The sequence below is a fragment of the Pipistrellus hanaki genome, assembly GCF_964339955.1.
Source record: "Pipistrellus hanaki genome assembly, chromosome: 2".
Classification (NCBI taxonomy): Eukaryota; Metazoa; Chordata; class Mammalia; order Chiroptera; family Vespertilionidae; genus Pipistrellus; species Pipistrellus hanaki.
Window position 1 is genome coordinate 98,563,712 of NC_140504.1, and position 27,964 is coordinate 98,591,675.

At 39.5% G+C, this 27,964-nt stretch overlaps 1 pseudogene across 1 annotated transcript; it reads right to left on the bottom strand.

Annotated features, from left to right (window-relative positions):
• Positions 1-24,044: 24,044 nt before the first annotated feature.
• On the bottom strand, positions 24,045-25,413 carry LOC311616708 (poly(rC)-binding protein 2-like; annotated as a pseudogene). The gene has a single exon. The product of its transcript is annotated as a poly(rC)-binding protein 2-like (transcript).
• Between the last annotated feature and the right edge of the window lie 2,551 nt (positions 25,414-27,964).

Genomic DNA, 27,964 nt, shown 5'->3' on the forward strand with positions numbered 1-27,964 from the left:
CCCTTCCACCAGGTTCCCACCCCACCCTCCGCCCCCTCCCCACCCCCCATTGTCCTCATCCATAGGTGCACAGTTTATGTTCAGTCTCTTCCTCCCTCCCTTTCCTCCGAGAACAGTCAGTCCATTCCCCTCCCATATCACCGACTCTACTACAATGAACCGCTATTATTGTTCATCAGGTTTTTCAATCTCCTTTTGTTGTTGTTGTTTTTTTTTTTTTTTAAATTAATAAACTTTTACACTTCTAAGAATAAATTTTAAAATCTAATAATTTTAAACCTTGTTTTTTTTTTTTTTCTGCCCTGGGAATTGAGAGCAAACTTGTTTACATGTAAACTTGCCCTTAGGCTATCAAAAGGTGTAGCCATTCAAGTGTAAATGGACACATTGTTTAAACATAGCTGCTGGTTGGAATTGGATTACCTGTTCTGGGTGGGAAGGGCTTGTCATTCCCTTTCTCCATTAAAATTAAGGTGTTAGCTTTAAAACCTCTTTTTGGCAAGAGACCTTAAACTTTCAGAACTTTAAATTTTTCAGATAGTAAATCAGTTACTTAGCATTTTCTCAAATCAATAATACCTCCACATGCCCAAGGATACACTTCACACAAAAGACATTTCCAAATAGATCAACCAACCTCATCCAGGCTCCACACAAGGCACTCACAGATCAACACCCCAGCACTATACTAACTCAACACATCTAGATCTAAGCCTTCCTCATTTGATTCAGCAGACCCTCAAGTCCCCCAGAAGTTTCCAGCCATGTCTGAGAGGCAGCCTTGGGGCAGAGGCAGGCGAGGAGCGAGCTGTTTCGGGCGTGGCTGCTCCGGGCCTGGCCTCGGTTGCTCTGGTCTGTTCCACAACCAGCTGCTCCGGGTCTGGCCACTGCTGCTCCCGACCTGGCTTCTCCGGGCGTGGCAGCTGCTGCTCCGGGCCCGGCCACTCCCAGAAAGCTCAGATTTTAAAATTTCAAATTATACTGGACTGATTTGATAGTTTTAAAGCTTGTTTGACACTAACATATTTTAAATTGTAAGTTACAGGAATACATTAAAAATTTTGAATAACAGTGAGCTATTTACTAGATGACAGATAACACCTACATATAATTAACTGAATAAGAAAAAATATGAAAATAGAATTTAAAGATGAACTATTTCTGTAACTAGAAGAAAATTGTTTTTAATTTACTTCATTTAAAGATTGAGGAAAATTACATTGTTTAAAATGTTAATGTATCATTTTCTGCTTTACATTTTAAATATCTGGGGAGAGTGAATACTTAAAATGAATGAGAAGATTGTTTATTTAGTTTATTCATCAATTATATTATATTAATTACAAAAATATTTGTTCATCAATTATATTATATTAATTACAGAAAATATACTCATAAATATTTTTTTAATTAGAGGCAATATGCTCATAATTACAGATAATATGCTCAAAATGTTTTTTAAATATATTTTTATTGATTTCAGAGATGAAAGGAGAGGGAGAGAGAGATGGAAACATCATTGTTGAGAGAGAATCATTGATTGGCTGCCTCCTTCAGGTCCCCTACTGGGGATTGGGCTAGCAACTCTAATATGTGCCCTTGACTGGAATCAAACCTGGACTCTTCAGTTCACAGGCTGACGGTCCATCCACTGAGCCAAACTGAATAAGGCATAAATATTTTTAATAAGATAAATTCCACTGACCAATATTTACAAATAATTTGCTCAAATAGTTTTATAAGTTAAATTCCACTGACATTGTTTCTGTAAACCTTTTCATGTTTATAAATATATAATAGCTCATTAAGTTTACTGTTTACTTCAAGTCTGACAGTCAATTCTTCATTAATTAAATATATCTTCCCAAGTTGGTTTTTTAAAGATATACCAATGAAGAATTCAAATTAGTTTGTGAAATGGTAGGCAAATCAAATTTGGATTCCCCTTATTTTGAATATCCACTTGTCTAGATTCTTCCCACCTGATGTCATGTGTAAATTTTTTAAAAAGAGCTTTATCTACTTGGAAAAAAAAAGAAAGAAATTGATATTGTCTTGTGTTATTTCATTCTTAAAGAGCAATCATTTGCAAGAAAATTATAAGTCCCTAGTGTTGAGTTTCTTTGCATATTAATTTTGTTAGCCTTACCTCCTGTGGTCTTTAATTCTGGAAGGCCTATTAGATAATACATGAGATAATTTTTTTCCTTGTATCTTTATACTAGTACAAAATACATTCATTTTCTCTTAAAACTAAAATTTGCAGTACTAGATAGATATATTTTTCCTTATTTTACAAATAGAGATTTATTTAATTAAGCATTGTAAGCACTATAATAAACAATATTAGTTATATTTCTGTAATCTAAGTTCCTAATAATATATGTTATAAATAAATAGAACAAGTATTACATAGTGTGCTAAACTAGTTAATGTAATACCGTGGAATGTGAACTTGGAATAAAAGTCTGACATCATAAGAATTACATTTTACTGTAGATAAGTAATAGTACAAATAAGTTTAGAAAAACAAATAATTCATGTATATTAAAATGTAATTGTATAAAAAGCAATCTATTTTAAATGGAAATCATCCATTGCTAGTGACATAAGCTTATGAGGATACACCAAAAGGACACATACTTATCACTTTTTAAAATTTTGATTTATTTAGCTTACACCAGTTATGTTGGTCATATTTGAATGATCATACATTGAAAATTCCTAAATTTAACTTAAAAATACTGAAACCAATTTAAGAGATTAAATATGATAATGAAGAGAGAATATAAGAGGATGAAATAGTGATTCAACTTGCCATTAGATCTCTGTTGAAAGTTGGACTAAGAATAATTAATGTAGAGTGAGTTTCAGATATATTTTCCTTTTAAAAACACATTTTTATTAAAAACACAGAAGCTGAGTCTTTTAAGGCAAATGACCACTGCATATTGTTGGAAAGAGGCTTAGGGGCTTACACATTGATAATTTTGTAAAAATTACAGGATGATTTTAGTTTTTGAAATTATTTTTATTGTTGTAGGAAGGAAGTAATAAAGCTATTGTTACTGAAGTAAGAAAAAATAATTCTTTTGTGATATTATTTTAAACAAATCACCAATTACTTCTATTAATCAATAAAAGTTTTAACCAGAGATTTACTAGATTTTAATATTTGTATATTTTTAACATTATGAACTTACAGATGTATCCTATATAATATAAAGGTAATATGCAAATTGACCAAATGGCAGAATGGCTGGTCGCTATGACAGACACTGACCACCAGGGGGCAGACGCTCAACAGAGGAGCTGCCCACTGGTGGTCAGTGTGCTCCCACAGGGAGAGCACCACTCAGCCAGAAGCTGGGTTCATGGCTGGCCAGCACAGCAGTGGTGGCGGGAGTCTTTCTTGCCTCTGCAGCAGCAATAAGGATATCCAACTGCCAGCTTATGCCTGCTCTCCTCAGGCCTAAGGCATCAGCCGGACATCCCCTGAGGGCTCCCGGACTGCAAAAGAGTGTAGGCTGGGCTGAGAAAGAATTCCCCACCCTCAGTGCATAACTGTCATGCACCAGGCCTCTAGTAAAGATATAATACCAAGGAGGAAGCAAAGTGCTTTACTATTGAAATGATATATATAATATTGACTATTTTAAAAAATGGATTTTTTTAAAGAAAACCTCCTCAAGCTTTGGATGGCATGGCTCAATGGTTAGAGTGTGGTTTGTGTATTGAAGAGTCATGGTATCTATTCTGGAGGGCCAACCAATCTATGTGTCTCTCTCTTGCTTTCTCTTCTCCCTATTCTTTCCACGCCTGAAAATCAGTGAATGGAAAAAATATCCTCCAGTGAGGATTAAAAATAATAATAATAATACACACACACACACACACACACACACACACACAAAGACCCATCTATTTAATAAAATTATTTTTTATAGAAAGCAAAACCATCTTCAAATCTTAGAACTTTCTAAATGTTGACCCTCTATGTATTCTAAATAGGTCAAAGTAAAGAGAAAAATAGAATGCCTAGTGATGTAACCTCTTCATCTGAATCTATGACTAAGTTACTGCTAGAGGCTCAGTGCATGAAATTCATGTGCAGGTGTAGTCCCTAGGCCAGGCCAGTGATGGAAGGGCAGTCCCAGCTGACATCTGGGCCCTGTGCAGCACCTGGGCTCTTTGGCCCCCAAACACCCTCTTCTGCCTGACTTATGGAACCCAAGTTCCCATGCAGAGATGTGATGAGCATGGCCAAAAGCCATGGGCCGGGGTACAGCATGGGCCTCTGGGCTACCTAGAAACCAGGCAGACAGCATGTTCTCTCCCGGCAGGCTTCACAAACTGGCTCCTGTATAAACCCACAGGAAGCCCGACCAGCCCCTGTGGTCCCAGTGGCTGTGGCCCTGCTCACTTAGAAAAGGCCACATTGATGTGGGGCAGGCTCCTCATAGGCGTCTGGCACCTGAATGCAGGGACTTCCCCAGAGAGCGAGCTCTGGAATCTGGGGAAAGGTAGCAGGGGGAGTGAGTGAGCTTGATGGACATTCTGTATTCTCACCACACCTCCATCCCCATCCCCTCTTGCCACCAGGTAGTTGGCAAGAGATTTCAAGCCCCTGATTAAGCACCATGGGAGGTTGGCTGCTGCCACACACTCCCAATTCCTCATTCTAGCCCAGGACCCAGCCCTGATTGCATGATCATGGCCTGCTTGCTGCAGCTTACCATCGGCAGGGAGATTGGTTAGTGCTGCCCACTCCCCTCCCTGCCAATCTGGCCCCCTCAGTGTTCAGGAGCTGGGCAGCAGCCCCACCCTCCAACCAACACCATCTGCGGGGTGATTGGTGGGGCCTCTGCTGTCCACTCATCTGTTCTACCATTCTGCTGCAGTCCCACTCTCATAGGGGCCCATCGGGCTGGCAGCACCTCCACTGCTACCTGCTGCCAGCTCTGCATTGCTGATGCCCACCATATTCAACACCATCCCCTGGTGGTCAGCACACATCATAGTGAGTGGTCAAACTCCCATTTGAGGGATAATTTTGCTTATTAGGCTTTTATTATATAGGTCTAGAGGTCCGGTTCATAAAATTCATGCATTGGGGAGGGTGTCCCTCAGCCCAGCCTGAGACCTTTACAATTTGGGACCCCTTGGGGAATGTCTAACTGCAGGTTTAGGCCCAATCCCTGTGGACAACCCTCTCATAATCCAGGATGGCTGGCTCCCAACAGCTCGCCTGCCTGCCTGATTGCCCCTAACTGTTCCCTTGCTGGCTTGATTGACACCTAATTGCTCCTCTGCTAGCCTGATTGCCCCCAACTATCCTCCCCTGCTGGCCTGATCACCCCCAAGGCTTTTATTACTGTAGATATGAACCTTCACAGAAAATTTTACTATCCCTGCTTTACAATAAGGGCTTGACAATTGAATCATTGGGGCCAGACACCAAGATTTCCTTTCTTTGAATAGTGGAGGGAATAATTATCTTGTCTTTAAGTTGCCCTGAAATTAAAATGATATAATAATTTAGAAAAGTATAAAAGCACCATATAACTGTCTTTTTTTCATGTACTGGAAAGACAATAAAATGGTAAAATGAAAAGCACTATTTTTATTCTCCCCCTTGCAGGTTTAGGTCAGATTCCTGTGGCAGTAGGATATTCCTCTCACAATCACGGATTGTTGGCTCTTAACCATTCACCTGCCTCACTGCCTGATCATCCCCTAATCAATCCCCTGCTGGCCTGATTGATACTTAACTGATCCCTTGCCGACCCAATCATCCCCAACTGCCCTCTCTTGCAGACCATCTTGTGACATGAGGACAAGAGGGTAATTTGCACATTACCTCTTTATTATATAGGATTATGCCATTGTGGTCTAAGAAGATGCATGATAGGATTTCACTCTTCTTGAATTTGGGGAGATTTTGCTTGTGACCCAATATATGGTCTATTTTTTATAATGTCCCATATTCACTTGAGAAGAACATGGCTTTGAGGTGAAATATTCTGAAGATGTCAATTAAGTCCATCTGATCTAGTAAGTCATTTAGGATTGCTGTTTCTTTGCTGATTTTATTATTATTATTATTATTTTGTCTAGAAGATTTATCCAGTGATTAAATTCCCCTATGAGCCCTGACTGGTTTGGCTCATTGGATAGAGCATTGGCTTGCGGCCTGAAGGGTCCCAGATTTGATTTCGGTCAAGGGCTTGTACCTTGGTTGCCGTAAGGGGTGTGCAGGAGGCAGCTGATCGCTGTTTCTCTCTCATCAATATTTCTAACTCTCTCTCTCTCTATCTCTCTCTCCCTTCCTCTGTAAAAAAGATCATATATATATATATATATATATATATATATATATATAGTCCCCTACTATGATTGTATTGTTGTCTATCTCTCTCTTGATATCTTCCAGGAGGTCTTTTTTTAAAAAAATTTATTATTTTTTTATTTTTTAATGTATTTGAGTGCTCCTGCATTGGGCATATATGTTTATCACAGTTATATCCTCTGGTAATATCAGTCCCTTAAGTCACCTTCCTTATCTCTTGTTATGGTCTTCACTTTGAGTATATTTTGTCAGATATAAATATTGCTACCCCAGCTTTTTTTTCATTTCCATTTGCCTAAAAGATATTTTCCATCCCTTCACTTTCAGTCTGTGTGAGTCCCCTTTTCTGAGGTGGGTCTCTTGTAGATAGAGTGTATATGGATTGTTTTCTTATCCATTCAGCCACTCGATGTCTTCTGATAGGATCATTTAGTCTGTTTATGTTTAAAGTTTTTATTGAAAAATACTTGTTTGTAGCCATTATTATTTTTTATGCCTATGTTCCTTCTTACCTTTTTATTTCAACTTCGTATAACATTCCCTTTAGCATTTTTTTTTTTGTTTTGTTTTAGCATTTTTTGTTTTGCTGGCTTGGTAGTGATAAACTCCTTTAGTGTTTTGTTTGTTTGTTTGTTTTGTTTTGTTTTGTTTTGTTTTTGTCTTGTCTGTGGAGCTCCTTATTTCCCCTTCAATTTTGAATGATAACCTTGCTGGATAGAGTATTCTTGGATTCAGTCCTTTGCTTTGCATCACTTTGTAAATTTCCTTCCATTCGTTTTTGGCTTGATGTGTTTTTGTTAGAAATCATTTGAGAATCTAATGGGAGATCCCTTGTATGTAACTTTCTCTCTCTTACAGTCTTTAAAATTCTCTATTTGTCCTGAACATTTGCCATCATAATGATGATGTGTCTTGTGGGTCTTTTTGGGTTAATCTTGTTTGGGAGTCTCTGTGGTTCTATGAGTTTTTTCTTCCCCACACCACGGAAGTTTTCTGACATTATTTCTTCAAATAGGTTTTCTAATCTTTGTTAATCTTCCTGTTGTTCTGGCAACACTATTATTCACATGTTGCTTTGTTTCATGTTGTCCCATAGCTCCCTTAGGCTCTCCTCCTTTCTTTTCTGGCATATTGGCCAGACAGAATAAAATTCACCTCAACAAGATATGACACAAAGGGAACAAAATTTGAATGTACTCATGACACTGGTAACCCCAATATGAGTGACCACTTGAGGAAAGAAAATTAGGATGGAGAAAAGAGAGCTCAAATGATACTGAAGAGAGAAAAAAGATGAGAGAAAAGAAAGAGGAAAGAAAAGGGGAATATAAATATATATATATATATATATATATATATATATATATATATATATATGGAGAAAACACCACAGAACAAACAGATAAACCAAAAAAATACACACATGAAACACCCAGCAAAGAAGGTGGGGGCAAAATTTGTAGAGGCTAAGCTTATATACAGAAAATAAGTTTAAGAATTGGATGAATATGGGGAGGACGTCAATTCATTTTAGAGGAAGTAGAAAGAGGATGAGTGGATAAGAAGAAAGAAAAGAGTAGAAAATAATAATCCTATTTAATAAAGAGGTAATATGCAAATTGATCATCACTCCAACACACTAGATGGCTGCCCCATGTGGGCAAAGATGGTTGCCCCCATATGGACACAAGATGGCCACCACAAGATAGCCTGCAGGTAGGGCAGTTGTGGGTAATCAGACCAACAGGGGAGCGCAGTTAGGGGTGACAGGGCTGGCAGAGGAGGTCAGTTGGGGGCAGGGGGACAAGGCCTGCAGGGGAGGGAAGTTGGTGGAATGAGGCCTGTAGGAGAGGGCAGGCCTGCAGGGGAGAACAGTTAGTTGTGACGAGGCCTGAAGGGGAGGGCTGTTAGTGGCAACCAGGCTGGCAAGGGACCAGGCCTGAAGGGGAGGGCAGTTAGGGGTGACTACGCCATCAGGGGAGGGTAGTTAGGGGCAATCAGGCCAGCAGGGGATTAATTAGACATCAATTAGACTGCCAGGGGAGTGCTTAATGGGTGATCAGGCTGGCAGGCAGAAGTGATTAGGAACAATCAGGCAGGCAGGCAGGTGAGCAGTTGGGAGCCAGCAGTCCTGGATTATGAGAGGGATGTCCGACTGCCAATTTAAGCCCAATTCTGGTGGGATCAGGCCTAAATGGGCAGTTGGACATCCCTCAAGGGGTCCCAGATTGGAGAGGGTTCAGGCTGGGTTGAGAGACACACACACACACACACACTCGTGCATGAATTTCATGCATTGACCTCGAGTAATAATAATAAATTTACAAAAAATTGATTTAAAGAATGATATAAAAATAAAAAATAGCTAATAAAAATAAAATAAAATGATGGAAAAATAAGCCAAAAAGAAATAGAAAATAAAGCAATGAACAAAAAAAGGAAGATAAAGAAAGAAGAAGAAAAAAAGAGATAACAAAAACATGAAAATTAAAAAGTGAAGTTTCATTCCTTTGGCTGGCTTAAGATCCCAGTCTTCTGTACTGTCTGTGATTTCTTAGTTTCCTGTTGCTGTAACTGAGGGCCTCTCTTTAGGCCAAATACTGTGGACTCTCAGGGACTTTTCAGATTTTTTAAAATCCTTTGTACCATTCATGGTGGAATCTGGGTGTGGCTGCATTGGTTGCCTGGAGATTGGAGGGAGGGACTATCTCTTCTGAAACAAATGGTATTACTCAGGACTAGACTTGCTGCCACTTCTCCTGGACTTCCTCTATTCAGCCTCTCCCAGACTTTCTCCCGCACTTTCTCCCGCACTTTCTCCCGCACCTCAGCCACAGGGTGTGTCTGAATCTGAAAGGTCCTATGAACTAGGTTCAGTGAAGAAAAGCACAGGTCACGGAGAGGGGTAAGACTGCACCTCTGAGCTCCCCTCCTGCTGGCATTGCGCAGGCTGCCCTCTCTGGGATGAGTCTTTCATGACTGTGGGCTCAGATCTACAATCGCCTGCCACCAGCAGTCCTATGTACCTCCTTTCCACCATCAAATGCTGTGACTGACCCAAGGGTCATGGCTCAGTGCAGTGCAGATTCCCTCTAACCTTCTGGGTTCAGAGGTCTGGCAGACTCTCCTGCCCAGATCCTTGATTTTACTTTTCTTCAGGGGTCATCTGCTCTTCTTGGCTGCAAACTGTCTCACCAACTGAGTGTACTTTGCCAATTCGGGTTGGATGTTATTCGTTTCAGCTGCTCATTATATTTGCTCCTGGGACAAGGCTCAGGACACATCCATCTATTTCACCTCTATTTTGTCTCTCCCCACTTATATTCTTTATTTCAGTCATTGTACACTTAATTTCTGACTGGTCTTTTTTTTTTTTTTTTTTTTTCATTCTCACTAAGATTCTTGAAAGTCTCACTAAGTCCCTTGGATGTTTCTAGAAGATTCTTGAGTATGCTTATAACTGTGGTTTTAAATTATATGCCCAGTAATTTGCTTTCTTTCATTTCTTTCTGTTGTGACATGTTTCTTTGTCTCCACATTTTGGCTGCTCCCCCATGTTTTGTTTTGTTTTTTTCTTCTGTATATTAGGTAGAGCTACTATATCTCCTTGAGTTGGTAGAGTGGCCTTGTGTAATAGATATCCTATAGGGCTCCATAGCTTAGCCTCCCTAGTTATCTGAGCTGGATATTCTAGGAGCACCCCTTTGTGGGCTGGGTGTACAGTCTTGTTGAGGTTGAGACTTGATTGCTATTTCTGTCACTGGGAGGATTTGACCTCCAGGCCAATTGGCTGTGAAGACCAGCTGTGACTACAGTGGGAGAGCTGCTGTGCAGGAGAAAACCTTATGGAGCAGGATTTGCTTCCGTGGGGCTTTGGTGCTCACCACGTCTGCCCCTGGACTATGGCACTTATGGTTGTGTAGAGTTGTAATCAGCTATGGTCTGACACTGACCACTGGGCACACTTGTTCTTGGATATCCAGGGAGGAGCAAAGTCAGCCACTATTTAAGGCCACCCAGTAAGAACTACAGAGAGATCTTCAGATTCCTCCTCTTTGTATTGGGTTTGGCAGTGTTCAGTGAGACCCCCTTTTGAAGCAAGGCAGAGTGGTGCTAGTGTTGGATAGTGGGCCCTTTATTGATAGGTTTGGGGCTCCCTGACACAGTTGCAGCTTGTTTGAGAGATTCTATTAAAGTCTGCAGCCTGTGCAAGGACAGGCCATTCATATGCAAAAGCTACTGCAAGTAGATTGGTGCAGGATCCCAGGGAATCACCAGGGTGGAGCAATCAGAAATCTCTGCCAGTTAGCCCTGTGACAGGGGAGGTTCTAGCACAGGAGCAGTGACCCCTGTGAGCATCTCTGTGTAGGAGAAAGCTGCCCCTGATTTCCTGCCCCAATGGCAATCAATCTAGTTCCTCCTTGTATATGTCTATGTTTCTCAGAGCCTAGCCTTGCTGCTGGATCTTAGAGGAAGTGAGGCCTTATAAGTTCAGTTCATCTGTCAGCCCTTTAATAGGGACTGCTGGGTCTTTACTAGGCTCTGTGTCACTGAGCCCCACTCCCCACTGGCTTTTAATTCCCCCTAATTACAGAGACTTCTCTTCCCATCTCTGAGATCCTAGAATGGGAGTCTGGGACCCCTTGCTCTCAAATGGGTTTTCTGCAGAGATAATCTCCCTCCCAATGAAAAAGAGTGGTACATGTGGGTGTCAGTCTAACCCATTCTGCACATCTGACCCTCTACCAGTCTTAATGTGCTTCTTCTTGACTTCTTTAGTGGTAGGACTTCCATTCAGCCAGCTTTCAGGCAGTTCTGGATGTTGATTGTTCTGCATTGTAGTTATAATTTTTATGTGGTTGTGGGAGATGGTGAGTACAAGCATTCACCTGTGCCTTCTTGGTTCTCCTGGTTCTCAGCTTTTAATGTGTTTTGTTTTCTTGTTATCAATCTGTGTTTTGTTTTTATTATAAATCCTGTGGATATTAAAATTATAATAGCAATTTAATAATGTGTTCTTTTATGGTCTCTAATTTTATTATTTTGTTTACATAGCTATTGAAGAAAACATTATCCAGAAAAATGGTTTTAACCTTTAAGTATCTGATCAAAGTATAAAATTATAAAAGCAGGGCCATATTATTAGGAGGTGTTTTAAGAATATTGAATAGGTTTATGTAGCTTCCTGCTGGTATAACAACAAAAATGTTGAAAGTGTAAATTAGAGAGTGACATATGGTGATGTATTCTCACAAGAAAGGTGATGACTACAGTCCCCACTACTTTGACTTCTTCCACTATAGTTAGGCTTTGAAACAGCAAATAATTTTGCAATTCTAAATGAATATTGATTCTTTAATTCATTTGTTCTCTCATTGATTCTAACATTGACAAAAATGCATAAAATATGTGATGGGATTCCTTAAGTTTTATTAATAAAGCATAAAATAATGTTGGCAAATAAATACCATTTTTATTTTTAATTAAAAAAAATTTTAGTTGAAATATATGGTGCCCTGGACCATATGGCTTAGTTGGTTGGGCATTAACCCTTGCACTAAAAGTTTGCTGGTTTGGTTCTGGGTCAGAGCACATGAGGGCTCAATCTCTGGGTAAGGGGTGTGAAAGGGCAACCCATCCATGTCATGCTCTCACATTGATGTTTCTATTGATGTTTCTATCTTGCTCCCTCTCCCTTCCTCAATCTCTGAAAACCAAGTAATATATATATATATATATATATATATATATATATATATATATATATATATATTGATGGAAGGAAACTTGTCTTGGTGTGGTAAACATGCAATACAAATGATGTATGGTAGGATTATGTAGTTCAAACTATATAATTTTATTAACCAAAGTCATCCCAATAAAATTCAATAATAAATAAATATTTTTGAGTTAAAATTTAAAACTACACATTTTAATTCAGTTATTTGCTCCACTAAAGCATCTGCTTCTTAGTTCTCTGTCCTATGACACCCAATTTTCTGTACCTGCCAAATTGTGTCAAATTTTATAATAACCTGTACTCTGTTTCTTCTCACACACAATCCCTATGTTTAATTTATTAAAAAATGTATTTCCTTTTCTGTCTCCCAAACTAACTTATATACTTTCCTTAATGCCCAATTCAGGGCAGTTTTCCCTAACCAGTATCTATTTTTCCTTTCTCCTTATTGCATACAGATGTTATGTCTATTTGCATGCTGCTTCATGGTATTGGATTTCTGTTATTCATGGTATCATTCATATGTTAGCTCTTCAATGTAAATATATGTTCCCTGATAACAGAGCATGGCCATAGAGTCTATATATAACAGAATAAATCCTCATATTTCCTATTTCATTGTCCAATGTTCTTTTCACTTTATCATGATCTGATATTATGATGACAGCAAAAATGGAGTGTTTTTTTAAAAATATGTTTAACTAATCCACTCATGTTTAATTGCTACATAGTCAGTCAAAACAAAAATATAAAGTTAAATTTCTTCATGCATGTAATGTGGCATCTACTAGAAGTTTTCCAAATGCCCTTAAAGTGAGTTTAAGAAACTTGAATAAACTTATTTTTGAAAATAATTGCCACAGTGTTTAGCAGAAGTTGGACATAAAAAAAATAAATGTTAAAAAATTGAGGATCCAAGATGGTGTCAGACAGAATGAAAGTGAAAAAAAAGAGTGTAAGTGACAGTGAAAATAAAAGGGGAGTGTGTGTATGTACGAGTGAGGAACAATTATGTTCTGCAGGATTGTTAGGATATATATATTAGACTCCTAGTGCATCTGGGACCCCTTGAGGGATGTCTGACTGCCAGTAGGATTGGGCCTAAATGGGCAGTTGGACATCCCTCTCACAGGACTGCTGGCTCGCAGCTGCTCTCCTGCCTACCTCCCTGATTGCCCCTAACCGCTTCTGCCAGCTTGATCATCCCCTAACCAGCCTGTTTGCTCCTAAGTGCCCTCCCCTGCAGGCCTGCTCACTCCTAACTGCCCTCCCCTTCAGTCCTGGTCACCCCTAAATGCCTTCCCCTACAGGCCTGGTCTCCCCAACGCCTCTCCCCTGCAAGCATGGGTCCTCCTCAACTGCCCTCCCCTGCAGGCCAAGTTGCCCCCAACTTCCCTCCTCTGCTGGCCTGGTCACCCCTAACTGCCTTCCCCTGCATGCCTGATTGCCCCAAATGCCCTCCCTTGCAGACCTGGTCCCTCCCAACTGCCCTGCCCTGATGGCCATCTTGTGGCAGCCACCACCTTGTGTTCACCTGGGGGCAGACATCTTGTATGTTGCAGTGATGGTCAATTTGCATATTATTCTTTTATTAGATAGAATAGGGGCCTGGTGCATGGGTGGGGGCCAGCTGGTTTGCCCTGAAGGGTGTCCCAGATCAGGGTGGGGGTTCCCTTGAGGGATGGGGTGGCCTGGCGAGGGACCTGTGGTGATTTGCAGGCCTGCCACACCCTCAGCAACCCAAGCAGAGGCCCTGGTATTTGGGATTTATTCATCCTCTATAATTGAAACTTTGTAGCCCTTAGCAGAGGCCTGGGCTGGCCAGGGTGTGAGGGAAGCTTGGTTCCCTCCATTGCCGGGGAAACCCAAGCCTCTTGCTCACTCTGTGGCCTCAGTCATCTCGGTTGGGTTGATTTGCATTCTTGCTCCTGATTGTCTGGTGGGCATGGCTTGTGGGTATAGAGTAGATACAGTCAATTTGCATATTACTCTTTTATTAGATAGGATACATGGTGATGGAAGGAGACTTGATGGTGTGCAATACAAACATGCAATACAGATGATATAATGTAGGTGGACCAGGTGCCCCTAGCCAGTCAGCCTCTACTACAGCTGAAATCTTTCCTGGGTCAGCCATCTCTGCCTCAGAGACTGTGCCATCTTGAAGGGGAAAGCAGCTATGACTGAGAGCCCAGTCTCACCTTCACCCAGGGATACCTTGGACACCACCTGGGATGCTACAGCCATATTGACCAGGGACCAGCTGCCTTGGTTGAGAACCCACAAACACCAAGACTCCAGTCTCCCTGGCCACAGGCTCCTAAAAAGTTTGTTCAGGGGAAGACAAAATGGTGGCTGAATAGGCAATTGGGTCCAATGCCTTCTCATGGATCAGATAGAAGAAACAGCTCAATTGAATAATATCCACCCAGAATTGTTGAATTAAACACAGCTGGAGAGACAATCTGTTGACAAAAATGTCAGAAGTAGCCAGGATACTGGTGGGATGGAGATCTGGCCTGAGGGAGAAATGCGCATAGTTGGGACTAGAGTGTCAGAGGGTGACTGCACTGCACCAAGTCCACATACATGGGGGGACATGTATAGCATTTGACTGTGGAAGTCCACAGGGCTTCTGGCAAAGAGGGACTCCAGATCTAAACTCATGGCTGGAGGAGGCTGTGTGCAGAAAAGCAGCCTAAAACTCTGCACTGGCTGGGCAGTGCCTGGGGGAGAGAGTCGCCAGCTTTGAGGTTGCCCTATCTTTATAATTTCCTTGCCTTAACCCAGGATCTTTCAATTACAAACACTCACCTGGGCTGCAGTGCGGGGAAGATGGTTCTGTGGAAGCTGGGGAACAAAATAAGGTTCCCCAGAAGCTATCTCTGGGAAAGTCCTTTCCCTTCAACTGTGAACAGATTTCTCTTCTGGAGACCAGGGCCCTCCTAGCAGCACAGCCTCACCCAGTCTTGATCTCGGCAGGGAAACTAATATTTAAAATACCCCTAGGGAGCCCTCAAGGACTGGGTTGAGGGGCCATTTTGTCCCAGAAACTAATACAGAAACACCGCCACCTAGATGCTTTGTCAGAAATAAACACTTGTGTGAATACTACTGAAAGCAAGCGGGCAGAAAAACAAAGCAGACTGATTAATTCTGTTGGCTTAAAACAAGGCAGTGGCATCTGACACAGAGGAGTAGTGGATCATTGGGAGCCCAACATGGTGCTGACTATCAAACAGAAATCTGAGATGTGGCATACAGAATAATGGAGAGGGGTCTTAGACCAGCTCACTTGGGACATTAACTATTCAGCTGAAGCAAATGAACTTCATTATTTCACTTTTTAAAATCTTTTACTTAAGAAACTAAAACTTTATTTTTTTTTCTTTATTTTATACTGGAGGCCCAGTGCATGAAATTTGTGCACTGGTAGGGTCCCTAGTAGTGGTTGGCTGCCAGCCAGGGGCATCATCCCTTCCTCAGCCAGCTCCTCCCACTGGTTGAATTCCCAGACAATGGGACAATTTGCATACTACATTTTTATTACTTAGGATATATATTTATTATTTTTATTTATTTATTTTATTATTATCATTATTACTGGAGGACCACTGCTAGAATCCCTTGGTCTGGCCTGTGGGGATCTGGCCAAGACCAGCAGTCCAACATCCCTCAAGGGTTCCTGGAGTTCAAAACAGCATTCTGCAAAGTTGCTGTCACTCAGAAGCTCCTGTATTGAGTGTCTGCCCTCTGGTGGTCAGTGTGGATCATAACTACCAGCCAATTGGTCAGTTGGATTGTCACTTAGCTTTTATATAGATTATTATTCTTTTTTAATTAGTGTTCTACATTCTATTTTTATATTATTATTATTATTATCATCATCATCATCATCATCATCATCATCATTATTTTACTCTATCTCATTTTTTCCTTTATGCCAACACCTTCTTCCTCACTTTCCCCCTTTTAATTCCTTCTCTTCTCCTGTTCTTGCTTTAGTTTTTTTCTCCCCTTTCCTTTTACTCCTTGATGAAAATTGATCTTCTTTATCTGCTCTATTAACACATTACTATTTTAGTAATCTCTGTTGGCTTATTCATATATCTAATTTCCTTTCCCCTGTTCTAAGTCCATGCACTCATTTCTCTTTCTTCTTGAGTCAATATTTTTCTTATTGTTGTTGTTTGTTAGTTTGTTTTTGTTTTGATTTTTATCTTATGCTTCTGTTTTTACTTTCCTTGCTTGTTCTCTTCTTCTATTAATAGCTTAATTAATTTCACTCACCAAATTAAAGCCTATCTGTGCCCTACCCTATTCTTTTCCAAAATAGATAAATACATAGAAAGATAAAAGGGAAATATTTTTATTGAGTATTTTGTTTTTTACTTTTCTTCTTACACACTCATTCTCTTCCTACCTCCTCTATACTGAATTATAACCATTCTCCTATTCATTGAATTTATTTACCTTATCTTCTGGAAATAAGCTCTGCCTCTACAGATTCAGCTCCCCTCCTTTTGTCTGGGTGTTTGTTGTTTGCATTTTTTACTTTAGTTGTTGGTTTTGTGGAGTTTTCTCCCTATATACATATATTTTTCCCCTTATTTTTTCTCCTTTTTCTTTTCTCTCTTACCTTTTTTTTTTCCTTTTCTCAATATTATTTTTGCACTCTTTTCTCTCCCCTAATTTTCTTTTCTCTGGAGGTCACCTTAATTTGGGGTTATCTGTGTTGTGAATAGACTCATATTTTGTTCTCTCTGTGTTCTGTCTGGTCGAGATGTATTTTGTGCCTTTTGGTTGATGTGGTAGAGAATGAGTCACATAACAAGGCATCCTGATAGGAGCAAAAATGGGAGGACAAAGAAACAACCCCTATACAAAGAAAGGGAGTAATTACCGGGAAAAAAAAGTTAACGAAATGGAAGCAAGTAATTTGTTAGAGAAAGAATTCAGAGCAATGCCAATAAGGACACTGAAAAGAATGGAATTTAAATTAAAAAACATGTGTAAGAACCAAGAAGAAATAAAGAAGAATCAAGAAGAAATAAAGAATGACATCACTACAATATAGAACACAACAGAAAGCATCAACAGTAAATTAAAAGAAGTGGAGGACCACATCAGTGAACTAGAAAACAAGGTAGGAAAAAACACCCAAACAGAGCAGCAACTGGAAAAAACAAAACAAAAACAAAAACAAAAACAAAAAAAACAGGAGGAGGGAGCATTGGGACAAAATGAATGAAAACAACATCTCCAAAATAGGATTGCCAGAAGGAGAGGAAAGTGAGCAAGTAATTGACATCTTGTTTGAAGAAATAATGACAGAAAACTGCCCCAATATTGTGTGAAGTAAAAACTCACACAAGTCCAAGAAGCTCAGAGTCCCAAATAAGATGAATTCAAGAAGACTGACAACAAGACATCTCATAATTATTTTGGGAAACACCAATGACAAAGTAAGAATCTTAAAATATGCTAGAGAGAGACATAAAGTTACCTACAAAGGATCTCCCATTAGACAATCAACTGATTTTTCAACCGAAACACATCAGACCAGAAGGGAATGAAATTAAATATACAAAATGATGCAAAGCAAGGGACTGAATCCAAGAATACTATACCTAGAAAGGTTATCATTCAAAATGAAAAGTGAAATCAAGTGTTTCACAGCCAAAAAAAGGTTGAAAGAAGTTTATTATCACCAAACCAGCAATGCAAGAAATGCTAAAGGGACTTATGTTAAAAGAAGAAATAGGAGGGAAGAAGGAACACAGACATAAAGAATAAAAATGATAGCAAAAAAGTACCTATCATTAATAACCTTAAATGTAAATGTATTAAATGGTCCAATCAAAAGACATAGGGTAGCTGAATGGATAAGGAGACAACCCAAATCTCCACTGTCTACAAGAGAACCACCTCAGAATAAAGGACTCACACAGACTGATAGTGAAGGAATGAAAATATATATATATATATATATATATGTTTCAGGAGAATGGAAATAAAAAAAAAGGTGAGGTAGCAATATTTATATCTGACAAGTTAAATGTCAAAGCAGAGGTCATATTAAGAAATAAGGAAGGCCACATCATAATACTAAAGGGATCGACACAAGAGGATAGAACTCTGGTAAACATATATGCACCCAATACAGGAGCACACAAATACATTAAAAAAAAAAAAAAACTTATGGAAGATATCAAGGGAGAAATTGACAGCAATATAGTCATATTAGGGGACTTTAATACCCTATTGACACCACTAGATAAAATCCTCTAAACAAAAAATCAGCAAAGCCACAGAATATATTGATACATTCTTCTCAAGTGCACAGAGGTAATTTTCAAAGATAGACCACATATTGGGGCACAGGCAAAGTCTCTTCAAATTCAAGAAGACAGAAATCATATCAGGCATATTCTCAGACCACAATGCCAGAAAATTAGAAATCAACTACAATAAAAACAATGAAAACAAACAAACATGCTATTAAACAATGATTGGGTTACCAAAGAGATCAAAGAGGAAACAAAAAGCATCCTTGTAACAATGACAATAAAAACACAATAATCCAAAAATCTATGGGACACAATGAAAGCAGTCTTGAGAGGAAAGTTCATAACTTTACAGGCCTACCTCAAAATACAAGAAAAAATTGTAATAAATTATCTAACCCTACAACTCAGAATTAGAAATAGAGCAACAAGAAAAGCCCATATATGTACTACTATTTGTAATACTTTAAATCGTTAAAAAAGAAAAAGAAAAAAGAAAGAAAACTAAACCAAACAAACAAACAAAAAAAGCCCAGAGCAAGCAGAAGTAAGGAAACAATAATGATCAGAGCAGAAATAAATGACATGGAGCAAAATAAAATAAAATAAAATAAATTACAAAAGATCAATAAAACCAAGAGATGGTTGTTTGAAAGATCAACACGCTTGATGAACTTCTAGCCAGGTTCACAAGAAGCAAAGATAGAGAACCCGTATAATCAAAATCAGAAATGAAAGAGGTGAAATAACAACTGACTCCACAGAAATACAAGGATTATGAAAAAATACTATGAAAAATTTTATTCCAACAAACTGGACAACCTGGAGGAAATGGACATATTTTTAGAATAAACAAGCTCCCAAAACTCAATCAGGAAGAATAAAAAAATCTGAATAGGCCAATAACTACAGAAAAAACTAAAGTAGTAATCAAAATCTTCCAGCAAACAAAAGTTCTGAACCATAAGGTTTCACAGGGTACTTTACCAAACATTCAAAGAACTAAAACCTATCCTCAGATTATTCCAAAAAATTCAAGAGGAGGGCAACACTTCCAAGCTCTTTCTATAAAGTCAGCATTACCCTAATACCAGATAAAGACACCACAAAGAAAGTGAACTACAAGTCAATGTCCTTGAACATAGATGCTAAAATCCTCAACAAAATTCTAGCAAATCGGATCCAGAATTACATTTGAAATATCATACACCATGACCAAATGGGATTTATTATGGGTATGCAAAGATTGTACAATATCCACAAAGCAATAAATGTAAAGCATCACATAAACAATGTGAGAGACAAAAATCACATAATTATACCAATCAATGCTGAAAAAAACATTTGACAAAATCCAACACACTTTTTTTGATAAAGACTCTCAGAAAATAGAGGAACCAGACCTTAACATAATAAAAGCCTTATATGACAAATCTACAGCCAGCATCATACTCAGTGGGGAAAACCTAAGTTCATTTTCCCTAAGAACAGGAACAAGACAGGGATGCCCACTTTCACCACTCCTGTTCAATGTAGTACTGAAAGTACTAGCCATAGTGATCAAACAAGAAGAAGAAATAAAAAATATCCAAATTGGAGTTGAAGAAGTAAAACTGTCATTATTCCCAGAGGACATGTTACTGTACATAGAAAACCCCAAAGACTTCATTAAAAAATGTTCTAGACTTAATAAGTGAATTTGACAATGTAACTGGATAGAAAATTAACACCCAGAAATTTATTGCTTTTTTATATACCAATAATGACCTCACAGAAAGAGAACAACAACAACAAAAAATCCCATTTACCATTGCACCAAAAAAAATGAAGATACCCAGGAATAAACTTAAGTAAGGAGGTGAAAGACCTGTACTCTGAAAGCTTGAAAAAAGATTTAGAGGAAGATGTAAGCAAATAGAAGAACATACCATGTTGCTGGATTGATAGAATCTACATCATTAAAATGTCCATACTACCCAAAGCAATCTACAGATTCTATGTAATCCCCATTAAAATATCAATGACATAGTTCAAAGACCTAGAACAAACTATCCAAAAATTCTCCTGGAATAAAAAAAGATCCCGAATAGCCACACAATTCTGAAAAAGAAGAACCAAGTTGGAGGGATCACAATACCAGATACCAAGCCATATTATAAAGTCACTGTTCGGAAAACTGACGCATTCTGGTACAAGAACAGGCATATAGATCAATGGAACAGAACAGAGAGCCCAGAAATTGATCCATTATGCTCAATTAATATTTGCCAAAGGAGGCAAGAGCATGCAGTGGAGCAAAGACAGTCTCTTCAATAAATATTGCTGGAAAATTTGGTCAGATACATGCAAAAAAAAAAAAATGAAAGTAGATCACCAACTTACACCATACACAAAAACAAACTCAAAATGATTAAAGGACTTAAATGTAAGTTGGGAAACCATAAAAATTCTTAGGAGATCTTATAGGCAGCAAAATATCAGATGTTTGTTATAGGAATATCTTTACTGACATAGTTCCTAGGGCAATGGAGACTAAAGAGAAAATAAACAAATGGGACTACTTCACAATAAAAATCTTCTTCACAGCAAAAGAAACTATTAACAAAATAAAAAGAAAGCCCACTGCATGGGAGAACATATTTGCCTGAAAGTGGCATCCTGGAGATACCAGGGAAGTCTAATCTGTCACTTTTCACCAATGCATACACTTTCGAGGAGAAGGTAGAATTTCTGTATTCCATGAATATTGAAATTTATTACTTAGGTTTTAATAAGGAATAGAGAATGGAGCAAGGCAGTAAATATGTGAATGCAAAAAATAACTTGAGTTTGGCATTTGTTCTTTAAGGTGTTTAGAATCTGAATTCAAAATATTTCTGAAAATTGTTAGGGGTTTGATGATAACACTAAAGGCCCAATAGAAATAATTATTCTGTTGCTTAGAAGATGTAAGCCAGTTGAGTTTAATTTTGAACAGTTTAGTAGGTTGGAGTACTCCTGAGGTTGGGAAAAAAATGGAATTTTGGACCATGAACTAAAAGAGTACATATTCTGGAATGAAAATGTTATAACACCAGTCTTGATCCTTTGAAGGATTCTCAGGGTGATGGGTGAAATAAACCTGTTACTTATCAACTTTATTTTTTTTGCTTATTTTTTCCACCAATTTTGGGTTATTTCAAACTTCAAATCAACACTAACTTTCAATGCCTACTAGGTGCACAGGTCCAATGTAGTTGCAGAGATATAAATATATACAAGTCATAACCTTTGCTTCATTTTATAAATCCAAAATATAAGTAAAGTTTTAAAGTAATATAAACAATACAGTGTAAGAAATTGCAAGGTAGCACATGATAACTTCAGAAATTAATAACACTCTTTGTGGTCTGTACTTAGTGCTTTCCATAGCAATCTGACTACCAACAAGAAAAATGTGTGTGTATTATATGTGCTGATAATATAAAACTAAGTAAATTACATCTAGAAAATTTTTACTTTAGATTAACTTCCATTTGTAATCCTAACAGCAAGACACCCAGGTAAAACATACATGGTGTCAAAACAAGCCAAAGGAAAATCAATTGGGCAAAAAATGAAAAAGGATTGCAAGTCAAATTTATAAAAAAGATTCCTTTATTAACTTTTGGTTGAGAATATGTTTGTATGTTTTCAGAAAACTACTCCGAGACCATGTGGATTCCTGCAACAGAGAGGAATTGACAGGGGTGCTCCAGCCATGAAGACAGAAGAGAAACAGTCCAGAGATGAAAGATGCTGACGATGCCTTGCCAGACTAGCAGTCAGCAGCTATAGCCATAATAACAGTCAGTCAGTGTTGCTGCAGGTTTCCCAGGACCAAACCTGAGAGGGTTGGATCTGCATTACCACCATTTGTCCACCATCCACGGTGGAAAACAGTATGGAGTTTCCTCAAAAATCTTAAAAGTGGAACTCCCATTTGACCCATTGATTCCACTTCTAAGAATATATCCTAAGAAACCTTAAACACCCATCAGAAAGAATGTATACACCCCTACGTTCATAGCCTTGCAATTTGCAATAGCTAAGATCTGGGAGTGAACTGACGATTCTTGGGGAAAAGGGGAGTGGGGGGTGTGGGAAGAGACTGAACATAAACTGTGCACCTATGGATGAGGACAATGGGGGGTGGGGAAAGGGCAGAGGGTGGGGTGGGAACCTGGTGGAGGGGAGCAATGGAGGGTGGGGAAAAAATGAGGAACATTTGTAATAATATGAACAATAAAGATTTATTAAAAATAAATAAATAAATAAAATAAAAGAAGTTCAATGAAAGAAAAATAGATATCAAAAACCCCAGTTCTGCACATCATGGGTACAAGACAACTCAAACAAGTTTTCTTGCAGTGAGAGGGCAGCTGCTGTCGGCCAAGACTCTGTCTGTTACCTGGGTCCCAATTTTAGTTGGGCATGTGAAGCTAAGCAGGCATGGGGGCAGAAGACCTCCCTCAGCAGGGGTTAGGGTTCAGGCCCCTGCAAAGTTGGGGGAGTGAAGGTCTGTGCCCCACTTCTGTTGACACCCAAGTTCTCTCCTGATGGCCCCTCTGTGACTGTGCCTGTCTTAGGTTGTTCCTTCCCTGAGGAATCTTACCCATCTCTGGACAACCAGCCATCCTCCGGGGCCAAGCAGGGTGATGTGAGGTTCAGTTTTGTCTCCTTGGTAGCCTACGTCCCATAGCCTCCTTGCCCAGTATCTGCCTTGGGATACCCTCACCTGCTGGCAGGGCCCTAGCACTCATCACATATCTTGTGAAACCCAGGTTTCTTGTCCAAGAAGGGCCTAGCTCACCCCACTGGACTAGCGACAGATCCATGGTACCAGCCATCAAGAGGCTTCAACTTAGGCATGAACAGAAAGCTTAGGCAACAGCTGTGGACAATTGGGTTGTGAGAAGACGGTCCCTCTTGGCCAATAGAGCAAGAGGAGTCAATGTAGAATGCGCAAGTGCCTTCCCAGGGGGCCCTCTACATAATGGAATAGATTAAATCCCTTCACGTCCTTTTTAAATTGCTGCCAGACATTCAAAAAAGTAGTTTGTATGTTTGTTTGGGATAATTGTACATTATGCTGTTGTAATTCTAAAATATCTAAAGATGTGTTACCTTTGTCTCCAAAAAACAAAAAGATGATTTTTTTATTGACACCCAAGGGTACGAGATACTATTATATATACTGGGGGTAACACAAATCTGGGAAAAATTATAATGACATTGTAGAATAATATCATATAAGGATATTCTTTGCTCTAGGCCATGGCAATTTCATTTCAAACTGGATGCCAATTTCTTTTTGTATAGACAAGATCTTATTACATTTTCTACACCTCTCCCAGGAGCAAGTAGTGATAGTCCTTTCTTTGGTGTCCACACAAGCCAAAAACCTCTCTTTGATTTTATTATTTTTTTTTTCTATTCACAAAGAAAAAGCTCCAGTCCATCTTTTAATTTTTTTGAAAAATTCCTGACATTACAGAACTAAACTGAAATGTATTAATATTCCACTCTTACATTTCCATGACAAACAAAAAAATTCATGAACCAAAAAACAAAAACAAAACAAAAAACAAAAACAGGGAGAAGCTTATAAAACTAATTATGGATCTCAGCATTAACAGCTAAACAGAGAAAGGAATTAAAACGCTTTAATTAAAAAATCATGAGTGGATGATAAAGTGTGTAGAAACTGAAAATTTACAAACTATTTAAAACCTGGAATCGCTGACTGTTCAGAAACTACACAGATGGATCATGGGTGGTGGTGAACAGCAGAAAGGGATTATGGATGAATCTCCATTGTTTTAGCTGCTCCCCATGCCACCTGTCTCTGAAGAAAACCTGACATTGATTAGATATTGAGCCAGGCTGATGCTGACAGCAGATCCAGTGATGGTAACCTGCCTATCAGTAGATCCTTCCACTGGGTTTGCAATTTTGATCTGCGCCCCAGACATCTGACGGATCTCATTGATTTTGGCGCCTTGACGCCCGATTATGCAGCCAATCAAATCATTTGGAATGGTGAGTTCATGAGAAGTAGTCTGAGCAGATGCATCCAAACCTGCCCAATCATCTTTCACCTCTGGAGAGCTGGATTCAATGCCACTGAATTCGGTGTTGCCATGCGTCATGAGAAAATGAGAATGTTGCATTGCCAACTGTTGCAGCTTGGTCAAATCTGGCTGTGGAATGGCATACTGTCCTTGAATGGTATAGGCCTCTAGAGGTGGTCCCTCCAGGTCAGGGTTGAGGCATATGGATGGGGTGGTGTGGGGAAAGCTCGCACTGTCACTGCCTGTGGTGTACCTGTCCTGACCACCTGCAAACTTGATGGCTTGGGCCGGTACGGGATGGTAACGCCCTTTTGAGGGGACTAAGAGAGAGTTTCCAACATGACCAAGCAGATCTGTTTCACACACTTAATGATGGATTGCGGGATGCCAGCAATAGTGATGGCCCGCTCAGTTGAGTTGGGGAGCATATCCCCTGCCACCTGGACTTGAGCTCCTATATTCTCTCTTATTTCCTTGATCTTGCAACCACCTTTTCCAATGAGAGAGCCATATTGACTAGCAGGGACTACCAGCCGCAGGGTGACTGGGGGTCTACTGGCAGCTGTGTTATTGGTCATAGAGCTGCTGATGTCCTCTTCCAGTTTGTCAATGATCATAGCAAAGGCTTTGAAGATGGCATTAGTGTGTCCAGCCATAATTCTCTCAGGACAATTCCCTTCTGAGATGTTGATATGTGCACCACTCTTCTCGCGCATCTTAACTGATTCTCCTTTCTTTCTGATGATACTGACAACTTCCTTTCCATGCATAAGTAGCCAGATGGAGAGAGATGTTTAATCCACCTTCAATCACACCGGTGTCCATGTTGAGCAGTATTCTGGGAAGCTGGACTTTGAGTGGTAAAGTCTTTGGTCGCTGGTGGGGTGGGGGAGGGAAGGTGAAAGCCAAGAACTGCAGGTGCGAGGCGACTGAGGGGAAAAGGGTGTGGGGAAAGCTCGCACTGTCGCTGCCTGTGGTGTACCTGTCCTGACCACCTGCAAACTTGATGGCTTGGGCCGGTACGGGATGGTAACGCCCTTTGGGGGGGACTGGGAGAGAGTCTCCAACATGACCAAGCAGATCTGTTTCACACACTTAATGATGGATTGTGGGATGCCAGCAATAGTGATGGCGGGCGGGAAGGCGAGGGAGGCCCCTCGGGCCGGTGGGAGGAGGAAGTGGGGGTGGAAGAGGAAGGGGAAAGAGACCACCGGAGAGGATGGAAGGCTGCCGAGGGTGGGCGGGCTGGAGAGGGCGCAGGCTGCAGCTGCTCCAGCTGCTGCATCTGCTGGTCTGGCCAAACCTCTCTTTGATTTTACATACAAAGGAGCAATGTTTTGATTTTGTGTCATACAAAACAGAAGTTGTGTGGAGACCCCTGTGTAATTATACTTCCTTGCCCCACCCATGGTTCTCCTGGATGACCAAGATGTTTGGTATTATTGATGATTACATTAGGAGGGGGATGTAATAAGGATTACATAAGGATTCTTACCTATGAAGGGTCAGGAACATAAGTCCAAAATACCATTTGCCCCAAGTAATATTACCGTACATCTGATGACTGTTAGCATGGCAAGAAAGATGTTCTCAGGCATCCTTAAGGTTTTGGTTACCACACAATTTATTTTTTAATTTTTATTATGATTATGATTATGCTTTTTTATATGTCCACTTACCCCCCATCCCCAATTTGTGCCCCACCCCCTGTTGTCTGTGTCCATTGATTAGGCTCATTGCATGTACAAAGTCTGTTGGTTCATCTCTATCCCTTTCTCCCATCAAACCCCTCCTTCCCTGAGGTTTGAGGTTCTGATCAATGTTTCTCAGTCTCTGGATCTGTTCATTTTCATCAGTCTATAAAGTTCATTATATTCCACAAATGAGTGAGATAATGTGATATTTATCTTTCTCTTCCTGGCTTATTTTGCTTAGCATAATGCTCTCCATCTCCATTCATGTTGTTGCATGAATGGTAGGAACTCCTTTTTTTACCACAGCATAGTATTCCATTGTGTAGATATACCACAGTTTTTTAATCCACCCATCTGCTGATGGGCACTTAGGCTGTTTCCAAATCTTAGCTATGGTGAATTGAGCTGCTATGAACATAGGGGTGCATATATCCTTTCTGATTCATGTTTCTAGTTTCTTGGGATATATTCCTAGGAATGGGATCACTGGGTCAAATTGGAGTTCCATTTCTAGTTTTTTGAGGAAACTCCATACTGTTCTCTACAGTGGCTGCACCAATCTGCATTCCCACCAGCAGTGCACGGGGGTTCATTTTTCTTCACATTCTCGCCAACACTTGTCTTTTGTTGATTTGTTGATGATAGCCATTCTGACGGATGTAAGATGGTACCACATTGTCATTTTCATTAGCATCTCTCGGATAATTAGTAACTTTGAACATGTTGTCATGGGTCTCTTGGCCTTCCTTCTTTCTTCTTTCAAATAGATTCTATTTAGGTCCATTGCCCATTTTTTTCTTGGATAATTTATCTTCCTTTTATTAAGTTGTATAAGCTGTCTGTAGATGTTGGAAATTAAACCTTTATCAGTGATAACATTTGGAAATATGTTTTCACATACAGTGGCTTTCTTATTGTTTTGTTGATGGTTTCTTTTATAGCAAAAAAGCTTTTAATTTTGATGTAGTCCCATTTGTTTATTTTCTATTTAGGTTCCATTGCACTAGGGGCAGTATCAGTGAAGAAGTTCATTTGACATATGTTTGAGATTTTTGCTGCTGTGGATTCCTCTAGTATTTTATGGTTTCCTATATTATGTTTAACTCCTGTATCTATTTTGAGTTTATTTTTTTATTTTTTTAAATATATTTTATTGATTTTTAACAGAGAGGAAAGGAGAGAGATAGAGAGCTAGAAACATGGATGAGAGAGAAACATCGGCCAGCTGCCTCTTGCACACCCCTACCAGGGATGTGCCTGCAACCAATGTACATGCCCTTGACCGGAATCGAACCTGAGACCTTTCAGTCCACAGACCGATGCTCTACCACTGAGCCAAACCAGCTTCGGCAATTTTGAGTTTATTTCTGTGTATGGTGTAAGTTGGTGGTAGTTTTCAGTTTTTTGCATGTATCTGTCTAATTTTCCCAACACCATTTATTGAAGACTCCATGTCTTGACTCCATTGTACATTCATGCATCCTTTGTCAAATATCAATTAAGCATAGTGGTTTGGGTTGATATCTGGATTCTTCATTCTATTCTATTGATCTATATGTCTGTTCTTGTGCCAATACCACTCTGTTTTGAGAACAGTGGCTTTGTAACACAGCTTGATGTCTGGAATTGAGACCCCACCTATTTTGTTCTTCTTTCTCAGGATTGTTGTGGCTATTTGGGGTATTTTTATTTCAGATTAATTTTTGGAGAGTTCTTTCTAGGTCTGTGAAATATGCTGTTGGTTTTTTAATGGGGAGTGCATTGAATCTATAGATTGCTATTGGTAGTATGGACATTTTGAT